This window comes from Lupinus angustifolius, unplaced genomic scaffold (genome assembly GCF_001865875.1).
Source record: "Lupinus angustifolius cultivar Tanjil unplaced genomic scaffold, LupAngTanjil_v1.0 Scaffold_182_26, whole genome shotgun sequence".
NCBI lineage: Eukaryota > Viridiplantae > Streptophyta > Magnoliopsida > Fabales > Fabaceae > Lupinus > Lupinus angustifolius.
The window spans coordinates 1-14,343 of record NW_017726712.1 but is presented as its reverse complement, the minus strand read 5'-3'; the positions used below and the strand labels follow the sequence as shown (position 1 = coordinate 14,343).

The 14,343-nt window shown below is 33.0% G+C and overlaps 1 pseudogene; it reads right to left on the bottom strand.

The window, feature by feature from the left end:
* Positions 1-10,043: 10,043 nt before the first annotated feature.
* LOC109340511 lies at positions 10,044-11,802 on the bottom strand (annotated as a pseudogene).
* Between the last annotated feature and the right edge of the window lie 2,541 nt (positions 11,803-14,343).

Genomic DNA, 14,343 nt, shown 5'->3' with positions numbered 1-14,343 from the left:
GGGAGCGTTCAAGGTCTTGTAATTGGAAGTGTATTTGTAAGACACATTGGTGTCAATTTTATTGATGAAAAATCTCCCGGATTAGAGGGGATGACTTAGGGATGACAACGGGCGCGAGCGGGCATGAGTAGTGCTTTCCCTTGCCCAAACCCACAATATTTGCGGGTACCGAACGAGTTTTTAATTTTAATTATATATTTATATAATTTATAATAATAAATATGTAAAAATAATTGTTACGGGAATAATATGATATTTATATAATAAATTTATGATCATAGTCAAATAAGTGTAATTTGTTATGAAATAATAATAAAGTATATGATATATAATCTTAAAATAATAATAAATATATATACAAATATAACTAAAAATTAAATATATAAATTTGTGGGTACCCGCGGGGCGAGTATTATAAAATCCGCTCCCGCCCATAAGCTATTATTGTGGGTACTCGTTGTGGGTATTTTCACGGTACCCACGGGTCGGGTTTTTTTGCCATCCTTAGGAGGACTGGATGTTGACTGTATAAAAACATGTTGCAGACTGTTTCTTTCCCTTATCTCTTTAATGTTTTTAGTAGTTTTAATTATCTATTGTAGCTGATATTTTGAATATAGTATTACTGCCAAATAAAGATTAATTGTGTTTAAATATATCTGCTATATCAGTTCTGTATAATCTGTAATTAGTTGTGTAATTGAGTCAGCCATCAACTGCTAATTCTGTGCGACTTAATCGATTAAGTCATAGCTTTAATTGATTAACTAAGCAAGTTTCCAGAATAGGGCTTTTGTGCAAATAGCGGTAAGTGGGACCACGATACCTATTCAACCCCCTCTAGGTATATTTTATCACTGATACCTAACAACTTGCATATGTGCAGTTGTACAAGTTTCACTCTCCAAATATCTTAAAAACTTGAGATAAATCATACATCTTATTGGAATATGGTTAATCCAATGTTTATAAGGCTCAAGCAATGTTCATGGTGTTAGCTAGCTTTTGTGTTAGTTAAGTTTAGCTATTCAAACACACACTTTGACCCTACTTACCTGTCAAACCACGACTGTGCTTCAATGCATGGCAATGCGACTTGTATCGATGACTGCCACTCTAGATCATCACCTACAATGTATTCATCATCAGCAATGTGGTTTGAAGAGAATAGTTGAGAAAAAGTTATCATCAAATAGAGTCTGATATAAAGTTGTGATTGTTAGTGCTTGTGAAGCTATTAGCTATGTCCTTTGTGATGACAAAGTATTAAGAGAGATGAGAAATAAAACAAATTTGGTAAAAAATTCAAAAGTGTCATAGCTCTAACGTTGGAAATGATGTTTGATCATTTTCATAATTTTGGGAAATGAAGCTCCCATTGCCTAAAATATGAAATGGTAATAACCTATCAGCCATGTTTTCATTCTTATTTTGAAAATGTAAATAGAAGTGACTATAGCAATCTGATTTTTTTTTAATTTACTCCAATGGTAAATTCACCTTTAATGATATTTTTTGTTGAATTCGGGGAATGTATCTTCCCATTTCAATATCTTAAGCCTAATTTTCTCTTCATTAAAAGAAATCTAGAGAAATTGTAAACTATTGATTTACCATAGTAGGTATGTTGGGTTGTTGTCCTAAAGGAGATAAGGAATGATCAAATATCACACCCTATTGTAATTCATGGTTTGGTGAATGTCTTTTTTTGTTTTTCTTAAGCCTAATTTTGGGGAATGTCTTTTTTTGTTTTTCTTTTCTACATATTTTGCTTATCTTGTATAGTCTTTGATCCTTTGGGAGAGTAAACTAGTAGTGTTCTTCCTTTTGTAACCCTCCTCCTTGAAGTCCTCGTCTATTACATCACCACAAGTCCAATACGCTTGTCTACCCTTTAGATTGTCACTATCTTTGTTGTTGTAACTTCCATAATTCCTAACCCATCAACATCAAATTGGTGTAGTTAGTTTTAGTTTAATCTTTTGCCAATGTGATGAAAATTATACTCATTCTTATTGATTTGAATAACCGTACATGGGTATTTATATAATCCTTTATCTCTTAACCATCTTGCTTGCTTGAAAAGTAAGCAACCCAAAAATAGAAAACTTAACTATTGACTACCTAACAAACTTAACTAATTAGCACAAGAATTGCATGAAATGTCTACAACGAGAAATTGCCTAAGAATTTTTAGGATTTCTATTAAATGGGCCAAGTTGCGAGACCCACTCCTATTTCATAAAACAAACATTTCTAACCCATTTTTAAGCAAACATTATTGGGCTTTGGAAAAGTTTTGAAACTAACTTGCTTACTTTTTAATTAGTTGTAAATACTAAGTTTCCCACTAGCTCTTCACGCTTCTGACACAATGTTTGTTATGTGCTTCTTTAGTCAATTGTTGTTATCTTGGTTATACAATGAGTTATTGGAATTCGAAAGGCTAATTCCTTTAATTTTTTTGTGTAAAAATATATTTATATAATTTTAATTATTAGTCATGTATCTTATGATTCACTATTCAATTCAATTCCTAATTCCTATTCACAATTCAAACCATGATGTGATAACCTTGCCCCAAACAAGTGAAATGATGAGAGCTTATAATGTGGTTATCATATCCTACTCATATGCATATCTTTTAACTTATCCATCTTTATCCTATTCTGATTACCGAATGAGTAAGTATATTCTTTTGTGTTTCTAGCTATAAGTTGATATGAAATATGGTATATTCAGACTTCCAGAGTTTAGCTATATTAAATAAAGTGAATGGAATACAATGAACTGAAATTATTCCCCCTCAAACACCCCATAAATTGGTCATATTAAAATGGATTCTATTTGACTTATAATAATGGGAAGGTGTCTCTTTCTTTTTTTTCTCATATTATTTTACTATGATTCATTCCACCCCTTTCAAACACCCTTACCACATTTGACAGATGCATCACTGATCTTTCATTTGGAATTCAATAACATCAAAATTTGGCTTTTTTGTTGACATTTGAGTGAGTTGGAAGTGAATCTACCATATAGATGATAACTAAACAAAAAAGTTAATAAATTGAAAACCAAAAATAAATTACTGAATATTTTTATATCTTTTTCAAGGAGACTTAGTTTTTTGTAAGTATTGAATTGATTGTTGTACTGAAATCATATTGGAAAAAGTTAAAATGAATTCATATCTTCAATAATTATTACGATCTCTTTAAAGCAAATCAAATTGTGGGCCTGTTGAAGATTGCATGAAGTCATATTTAATAATAATGGAAAAAAGATAAGATAGAACATGACCCACTTGCTAGAAAATAAGATAATATGAAGATGATGCAAAATTTACGTTGGATATGATAAATTTTATTGACAAAGATAAATCTAATTTTAGACTTATAAAAGATTGGATTTTTAACATTGTGGAGATTGGACTTCAAATTATAAGATTTGATTTGTATCACCCAACGTCTATATATCAAGAACATGAAGAATGAAGACAAAATTCACAACACCAAATCCAAATAGAGATAATTCAGCGACCAAAGCCCAAGATGAAGGCACCACTCAGGATAGGTTTTCTTCTTCATACTCATCTCTTAATATATAAACTCTTTTGTTGACTTGTACTCGAAAAATGGTTCAGTAATTCCTTTAGTTTTTAGGATTGAGTTATGTCCGTTGGAATTATGAGATAAACAAAATAATTGAACTATCTTTTATTGATTGTTGTGATTTAGTTATTACATTACTTTATTCATGTAAGTTTGATGATCACCTATTTACATCTGAAAGGTATACTGAGAACACACTGAGAGGAGAACCCAAATATCGGAGTTATGATAACTAATTTTAGTCCAACATCCAAGTATTCTTTACATTATCCTTTCCACATGTCTAAGTATATTTGGTCTTAGCCTATAGGCTTCCCATAAACTGAGGTAAGAGTTGGTTAACCATTACAAGTTTACAATCAAATGCAATTCTTCCATATACATTACAAGAGTGTGGTTTAAAATTTAGCCTAAGGAAGATTATTTAATCTATAACTTCAACTTAATAAAGAATATATTATGATGTTCATGAAGATAATGTTTTTTATATAGTAAGTCATTTAAGACTGTGAAACTAAATTGCAGATTACAACACTTCTTTTATCTCTTGATTTTCTTTATTTTTTTAAGTGGAGAACAAATATTTCGTTTTCAATAGAAGAGGTATACTATTTAGGAAAATAAATATCTTGAGAGGATAAACAATTAGGTTATATAAAAACTTAAGTATTAGGCATCTTTAAATAATCCATTAGTCGTTATAGATGTTTCTTCATAATTGGTTTCTCTTATAATCTCAATCAAAGTAACGAAGTCATTGGTCAACCTCTAACGTGTCTAATATGTTTTATCATTGTGCGTTGGCCATATCAGAGGTGTCGACTTGCTTTCTATGCATGGAAGAGCACTTCGCCCATTTCAACTATTATCATTTAGCCCTAGAAGTGAAGCATATTGTGTATCGTTCTTAACTAGATAAGACGATGATCTTTGAACATTAGATATCTAGGGATATCAACTTAAAAGGGACAACTCTCTATGTTAAGTCCTCCTATGTCTGGAGTACATTTCAAGTGTTAATCCTCTAGGTTTTAATATGACAAAACATTGTCTTTCATCATTTATATATCTATAAGATAATAAAACTCTATTTCCAGAGATGTCTCAAAATTGACTCATATGTGTTTAAAATCGTTTATGTTCAAGACTTATCTATACTTCAAGATTTGCTAGACCACTGAACTAGAATATTCCTCTCACACTTAGGTGTTACACAGTTCAAAATAAAAAAATAATAAAAATCAAGTTGACAATCAGAAAAAGAACGAAGAGTCAATCTAGTTGACTCAAGATCTGGTAAAAACATCGTCAACATCCATGAAGACTCGGCTAAATTCAAAATTGAAAAATCAAAAAGGAATTACCTATAGACAAAGCTCGTCCGATTCATATGCTTTTTAGAAAGCAAAAACACTTCATTGATGCAAAAAGAATGTTCATGTTGTGATTGCTAAAGAAGCGTGTTCATTCAGATTGAAGGAGGAGGTTGGAGAGGGAGTGTTATGATCATTTTTACTGGCAGTATTTTCATTTGCAAAAGGAAAAACATCTTCATAAAAACTAACATTCCTAGAAACAAATATCTCTTTGTTCATACAATCAAATATTATGTAACCCTTTGTTCCAGTTTTAAAGCCTATAAAAACACACTTTCTAGCTCTAGGATCTAACTTCTTCCTATGGCTAGTGATTGTAGAGGCAAAACATAGACATCCAAAAATTCTAAGATTTAGCAAATTAGGTTCATGATTGTAAAGCTTCTCATAAGGAGAGTGGTTATCAAGATATACAGAGGGTTGTCTATTAATTAAATAGACTGCATGTGCAACACCATAGTTCCAAAAACACTTCGACAAACTAGATTGGTACATGATGGTTCTAGTGACTCCAAGTATGTGTTGATATTTCCTCTCAACAATTCCATTTTGTTGAGGGGTCTGAACACAACTTGTTTGATGAATGACTCCTCTTAAATCATAGAAGGAATTTATTTTAAATTCTGAGCCATTATCAGACCTTATAGTCTTTATTCTCAAACTGAATTGTGTTTCTACCATGCTGAAAAAGGATTTTACAAGATATGGTGTTTCAGACTTAGTTTTCATGAAGAATATCCATGTATGCTTTGATTTGTCATCAACAATAGTTAGAAAATATTTGTGTCCAAGTATTGATGGGATTGAAATAGGCCCCCAAATGTCAATATGAACAAGATCAAAAACTTGGGCAGATTCAGTAGTGCTGTTTTGAAAAGGAAGTTTTCTTTGTTTTGCATAGCGACAAATATCACAAGGTTTATTGCTATCTCTAGATTGAATAAAAGAAAACTTCTTATTCAACACATCAAGTTTCAATTTTGAGGGGTGCCCTATTCTTTTGTGCCAAATATCATCAATGTTATGTTTATCATTCCTAACGTTATTAACACTGCAATTAAATTGGTAAATCAGGTCTTTAGAACCAATGATGTAGAGGCCCCCTCTAGCCTCAGCTGCACCAATCATCCTCAATATGGACTCCTCCCGCATCACACATTGGTGTTGGTGAAGGTCAGCTTACAATTAAGGGCAATGGTTAGTTTGGATACAAATATGAGGTTAAAGCTGAACTTAGGAATGTATAGCACATTGCTAAGGAAGAGGTCCTTTGAGAAAATAACAGTTCCAACAACATTGCTCATCCCTTCACTACCATTACGTAATCTAATTTGTATGGGGTCAATTTTTCTATAGGATTGTAATTATGATAAGGAGAAACAAACATGATCATTTGCTCATGTATCAACAACCTAATCTTTTGCATTAGTAGGGCAAAACAAGGTTATAGGGTTACCTGAATGTGATGATTCAATGTTGGTTATTTGGTTGGTTACTTGCATATTGGTAGGATTTTTAAGCAGTGCTAGAATTGCTTTGTGTTAGACAGTTGTGAAACTCCCTTAGTTGCCTTGACACTTTGGTCATCATCCTCATTGTTGATGAAATTGATATTGCTGTTCTTCTTATAGTTAGGAGGAAAGCCATGTTTCTTGTAGCAAGTATCTATAGTGTGTCCATTCTTATTGCAGAAAGAGCAAAGTTTGAAATTAGACCCCTTTCCTCTGCCACCATTATAGCTACTACCTCTTCATGTGTTGTTGTTTCCAGTGGGTGTAATCCCTCTTCCTCTGAACTTCCCTTTATTAGTGGCTTCATTTGTATTGATGATCAAGATCTTGGCATCTTCCAAGGGCATAGGAGAAATCAACTGTCTTTCTTATTGTATTAGAAGTGATAAAGCCTTATTTAAAGATGGTAAAGGATCCATTAGCATGATCTGAGATCTTACTGCAGTGCATTGTTCATTAAGCCCCTTCAGAAATCTTATGACACAATCATCTTCTCTGTAGGTTCTAACTAAACTAGCAAGCTTAGAATCACACTGAGTTGGGCAAGAGCATGATGGTATATGTCTAAAATTTTCCAGTTCTTGCCATAAGCTTTTCAGTTGTGTATGATAAGCATTAATAGATTTGTTTCTCTGCCTTGCACTATGTATTTCTTCCTGAAGATCACAAATCCTAAACACATCCCCTTGATAGTATTTTTCTTTCAAGTCTTCCCATACTTCAAATGTTGAATCCATCCAAAAGAACACTTCGAAGAATAGATCTGTCCAATGAGTGATTGATCCATGAAAGGACAAGAGTATTGCATCTATCCCAAGATCCAAAAGAAGGATCATATATGCTTGGTTTTGGAAGAGTTCCATCTATGAAATGAAGTTTGTTCTTATACTTCAGTGCCATCATCCTTTTCCTTGACCAAGAATGGTAATTGGTTCCTGAAAAAGGGGGTGTAACTAAAACAGATGCATGATTCTCAATGGGGTGCATATAATAGAGGATGGACGGATCATTGATGAGGTTGATGATACTAATCGAGGTTGCCATGATTTTAAGAAGAAGGTAGGAGAAGAAGAGCAGAAGTTTTATAAGAGTATATGCAGTAGAGCATCAAAAGATGCTCTGATACCATCTTAGAAATGTGATTTCCATGGATGGTAAACAAAACTTCAAGACTTTGAAGAAGAAGAAGAAGAACACAAGCAGGAAAAGGAAAAATACTTATTTCTTTCTTATTATTGAATCATAATGTGTTACAAAGAATAGCTTAACCAAGGCTATATATACACAATACTAAAAGAAAGAATGAAGAGAAACCAAAACAAACTAAAAGGGTAACAAAGCCTAACTAATCCTTAGCAAACTTGCTAAAAATAGAATGATACTACCTAACAATGCACAACAAACTACTATTTTGGTAATACAACTTAAATGGCCCTTTAATATATCAACCCTATGAGATTGACCCAAACTAATTCTTCCTGCATTGGTATTGCCATGCTTGTCCTTATTAATATCAACATCCATGAGATTGAGATGGTATAGGACTTGATTGATAGGCATGGAACCGTTGGACAGGTTGATACTTGGTTGAGACAACATCAATCTATTACTCATAGAACTTTATTCTTTGAGGCTGCAAACTTGGTATATCTGCATTAGAGTCCACTCTGCATTTTGTTGCATCAAGATAATCTGCTGCAATTTGTTCCAATGATGATGTGCACTCTGTCGAGCCATGTTGCAACCTTGGTGTTTCTGCTTATGCTGAGTTAGCCTACAATGATTAGAAACAACAGGTTTATAAGAATATAGTAAATTTAATGAGTTTTTTTATATTACCATCACTGTGTGTTTTTGGGTGAGGAAGAGATGATGTGTGTCTTAAGGTGAGAGAGGAAGAGATGGTGTGAGATAAATGGGTAGGATTTAGGTGGGTTAGACTTGACAAGTTTGAATGAGACAAATCCACTTCTCATGAAAGCAAACTTTTTTCTCTTTGCCTGTGCTTTTTTCCTTTTCATTTTCACACTTAGAACCCCATTACCAATTGGGAACTCCCTCCATCCTCTTCACCTATGTGCTGGTTTTCAATTAATAAGAGAGGTTTGGGGTTGAAAATGATGATGAGAGTGAAAAGAGAAAGAAATAAAGATGGTTGAAGTAAGATGAAGAAAGAAAAAGTTTTTAAGATTGAGTGTTTTTTTATGGAAAAAAGGTTAATGTTGATGATGGAAGGTGATGTCTTTTTATTATCCTCTTATGTAACCGTGGAAGAAGAATATCTTGGGGTTGTTGTGGATTTTACGGGGAAAATGTGGGTGGTTTCTTGTAGGAGTGGGGATGGGAGAGTGAGATGTATGGAAGTTGTGAGAGTGGGGTTCCTTTCAGAGTAGGATGGTTAGGGACTCATGAGTGAGTGAAAGGTGGGTGAGAAATTGATGGGTGATGTGGGTATTTTGGGATACCTAAACAATGTCATTTTTTGGTAGAAAATTCTCAAATAATTTTATATTATTTATTCGTCACTTTTTTTGAAAAAGTATTATAGGCCGGACAAAAATAGGTATTCATACCATTGTTATAAGTTGTTTCACTAATACTCCTCAATATCATTGCACATGAGTAACATGACTATGAAGTCATTCATTTGTGAATGCGTTGTTTCTTAACCCAAGCGTGACGATCCACCAAATCATAAGTTTTTTTTAGGATTAGTACTTCGAAAACAAACATCATCCATGCTATTCCCCTCCTTGTACACATACACACCACTCCATTTAACAATAGCATTACCTATCGACAATTCTAAAGCAATATCTATACAAAGAATCTCCACATGATTCCACTCATCTTCAGAAACTAACTGATCAAGATGATGTGTAGGAAGTCCCACTTTTCGTTGTAGATCGAAGAGATATATATGATCTCTCAACATTATGAAACTGAAACTAGTATAAAAAATGAGTGGTGCCATGTCATTGATGAACAAATAGAACTTGGGCCTCAAATGTGTTGGCTCTTTGTCTAAACATCCGAAAACAAAACATACAACAATTGCTGGGAATTTGTTGCGATACCAGAAAGATACCTTGTTGCAATGATCAAACCAATCTGGAAATTTTGTTCTGGGAAAAATAAATAGAAGGACTTTCAGTGCATTTCATGCAAGGCCAGAACTATGAAATTTTCCTAAGGGGTGTGTTGGAGAAGTTTATCTAGTAAGATTTAAGCTGCACTAATACAATAATATCTTAATTATAATTATGAGAAGCTAAGAAAAAGTGAAGCACCTGAATCAATAATAAGCTTGTTGCCTGTGAAGTCAAGGATATGCAATTCTTTGGTGACAAATGTTCAATGTTTGGTGGAAGTGCCATAATTTTTTGAAGCTTCTTGCATTCATCCAAATAGAGGCTTTTAAAGTAGAGACACTTTTCAATACATGAAGGAAGTATTGTGAAGTTATTAGTGCCTAGGTGTAATGTTTCTATGTTGGGAAAGCAAGTGCAATAAATAGGAAGAAATTCATCTAACAAATTGCAAGCACACATCTCCTCCTCCTCCTCATCCTCCCATGTCTTCTTCTAAAACATGAATAATGTCTTCATAGAACCATAACCTACTGCGATAGCCAGGCTCTACGGGCGATTCTTTCCTCACAATTTCTTTTCCCATTTCCTCTATTAAATCATGCATACTTACAAGACCATATGTAACCCTTAAGAGAGATTTCTGAATCAAAACTCTGATACCATACTCTAGTCGAAAGCCACGACCATGTAGCAACATGTTGATAACACACTTCATTCTCTCACCTTGGAAGAAACAAGCAATGTCAAGGAAAATTCCCTTCTCATCATCCTCCAAACTCTCATACCTTACTCTAAGTATTTCATGAATACTTTTGTTTGTCCCTCTTTCGTAGTTATCTAATGTCGAATCCCATTCTTTTAGTCTTTTACCAAACAAGTTCGAACCAATTATACTCAAAGCCAATGGAAGGCCATTGGCATAGCGCATTGCGCGATTTGACATGTTCGCATAACTTGGATCATTTTCATTACTTTTAAAGGCATGTCAAGTAAACAATTTACGAGCTTCCTCACTATTGAATTCTTTCACACCATAAAACTTACAACTCCATGTTGAAGTAGTAAATGCTTATTCCTTGTGGTTATAATAACTCTACTACCAGAACCAAGCCAATTACTCCTTTCAGCTAATGCTTGTAACTGCTGCAATTTGTCAACATCGTCGAGAACCAATAACACTTTCTTTTGGTTGAGCCTCCTTTTTATAATTGGAATTCCTTGATTCACATCTCCCAGCCTAATATCCTCCCCAACCATTTCTAGTTTTAGTGTCTCTTGGAGTGATACCAGACCATTCTTATTTGATTTTTCTCTAATATCGGAGAGAAAGCATAAAGCATCAAACCGATCCGCAATTGAATTGTATACAACACATGCTATTATTATTTTACCTATTCCACCAATCCCACAAATCCCTACCATCTTAACCTTGTCATCATCAAACCCAACTCTAAGAAGTTTGTTTACTTCTCGTACCCGAGGCTCTATTCCAACAGGATAATCAACGATATGTAAAGGAATATGGTTAAGCTTTTTTGAGACTTCATCAATAATCTTTCCAATAAACACATATTCATATCTGAAAAATAAGGAGAGAGAAAAAAGAGAGCCATGAAACAATTGCATACATATTTCCTTTTGTTTACTATATACTTTTGGATTTTATCCTAACACAAATAAAATAATTTGTATAAGTAAATTAACTTCCTCTACTTTTGGTTTCCTTTTGACACTTTAAAACAAGAACTATACAAAAGTCCTCTTTAGTACAAATTAAAATTAGTACACCGTAAATAAATCCTATATGAATCGTATTATAGCATAAAATAAATGAAAAAAATATAGAAAAATGCATACAACTTCAAATATAATGTTTAAAAGTTGAAGTGCAAATTATTATAGAAATTGAAATAGTTGTGAGGTACCCTTGTTTGAAATCCCAACCAGACAAGTTTGCTGCTTTATGCAAAGCCAGTCTCCATTCTCCCACATTCTTCGTCTTTTGATGCTTAGCTAATGCTTCTCCATAGCTCCCTCTTTGATGTCTCACTTCCGATGGATCGACACGATAGAAAACAGGCAAAACCAATCTCCCCTTTCCATTTACACACTCAATGATCTTAGCAAGTTCTGTAAGACAAAACCTAGAAATAAGCAAGAGATTTAGATACAAAGACTTTGCTGGCCGAGTTATATTATACAGTTTGCATCATAGTTACATAATTCTCTTATTTAGTTTACATACCGAATTAATCATATAATGTACCACTTACCGGATTTGTTATATACATGTCATAAAGTACTAATATATAAAGTTACCAGATGCCGAAATGGACCACATAACCTTGCTCGTACCAAGTTCCAGGTAATTATGGTTTGCTTTTTGCATTATTATGCATTTGGTAAAGTTGGTAGGGACATAGATTGATGAAATTTCTATGGAAGCAAGGAGTCGATAATTCCAACGAGTAATAGACCCACATGGAAAATGAAAATGGGTCCAGCTGAACAGTTAAGTTTCTAGAATGCAGTATTATGTATGTTTGTATATGAGATTGATTTTTTATTCAGAAGACTACTAAGTGTACGAGGTAAAAACACTCATTAGAAAAATATATCTAAAGAAATTAATAGTGCAGTTAACTACTAGTTTGTAACAAGGTAAAACCTCATTTTTGTACTTGAAAGCTTATGTCAATTCCAGAAAGATTAAATGGACATGCACTTAGTTTTAATCATATTTCGGAGAATCTAGTTGGTGACAAAAATCTGTGAAATAAGTTTAGGATTAAAATAAAAGTAAATTACACTCACAACTAGAGTCTTAGTGAAATTATACTAACACTTACAAGTTTTAGTAAAATTATATTGACACTCTCGAGTTTTAGTGAAATTACACAAACTACTCATCTATTTTTTAAACATACACAAATCAACTATGATTATATAATTATATACATACATTAAGAAACATAAATGTACTAAATGAAGACCGAATATAATTAAGTTAAAAAATAATACCAACAACAACAAATCAAATAAAATTATAAATTTATGAAATAAATAAATGAATGAAGAAGAAGAATACATGGGTAGTACTAAGAGGAGCTGAATAAGAAGACGCCATTATTTGAATTTATATATAAATTTGAAATTTGAAATTGAACTTGGTAGAGTAACATGCATGCACTGGTTCTTATTCAGATCGGTGAAGGTGAAAGTGAAAGTGAATGGAGTTGCATTCGTGTCTTTAGTCATTCTTCTCTTTCTGTTTTTTTATGAACTAATCAATTGTATCCATTGGATTAGGTTTCCCTCTTATGGACATAAGCTTTTATCAACGAATCCATTTAGTAAGTTTTTTAATATTATTGACTATCAATTTTAGTAAAATTGAATGGTTTAAATTAATAAATATATCTAATTATTAGATTTTCTTAAAATTAATGGCTAAAATGAAAAATAAGTTTTGGAGTAAGTGAACATCCTCTCTTCAAATATTTACCAGGTTATATATGAAGGTTCACTGACATATATCACCTCTCAATCTCTCATTGATAAAATGGATGAATATAAAGAGATATAGAACCTAGTTGAACTATGAGTTTGGTACGAATAGAGATCACATCTTTTGTCACATAATATTGTGTTCGTGTCATGAAATATGATTGGTTAGAAAAATACTTAATAATTAAATTTTTAACTTAAATATTGTTGGGTACCAACAGATCAGAATACACCTAGAAGGGGGTTGAATAGGTGTCGCGGATCACTTACTCCGCTTTTCCTATATTTTGCGCAAAACATAAAACTACGGAACTTAATTGATTAAGCTTGGTATTAATCGATTAATCTATGCTGGACTTAATCGATTATGCGTGTGGATAATCGATTATCACGTGTTCTTGCAGATTACTGATTTTAATGGTTTCTTGCTATGCAAGTTACCGATTACCAATCCTTATACAATTAATTGATTACAGAGATTGCAGAATGATGTTTACACAGATTATAACATGTAATACAAAATCAATTCAATTAGCAAGAATATAATAAGCAAAAGTAAATGAGATTAGGCTTAGGAACTTGTGCAAAAGGAAATTTTTATCCTGGTTCGTTTGTAGTCCACTATAAACTACATCCAGGCCTCCCCTTCTGATCTCGGGAGATTTTTCTTCTTCACTATTCAAATATTGTTTGATACACACAAACTTCCAATAAACGATAAAACTAAGAAGCTACTTTCTTGGAGTCAACAAGCTTGACAACCTCAGTTTGACCTCTCTATCTCGCCTACTAAGACCACCTATCTTTTCGCGATTAGGCCCCAGCCAGGTATCGCTTGCACCAAGACCTCCCAGTCTTTGTGAAGAACAACAAGATCTCTTCTTGAAATTGAAGTTACTCACCAAGAGATCACTTTCCTTGATGGAAACAAATTTTGAGTTTTCTTGAGTACTGAATACTCGAATATAACAATGTAAACTCAACTTAAAAACACTAAGTAGAATACTCACAAGAAACTATTCTATATGAGAAAATTATGCAAAGGTTTTCACAAAACATATTTTACAATTTTCAGAAAACAAACTTTTCTTACTTTCACTTTATAAACTTATCGAGAAAACAAGAATGAATGATATGCATGAAAAGCTCTAGAGATGCATGCTACAACTTCAAGTTCTAAGCCCTATTCGACATGCTCTTATTCTCTAAACTTTTCTAATGCAACCTATATGACAATGTAGGT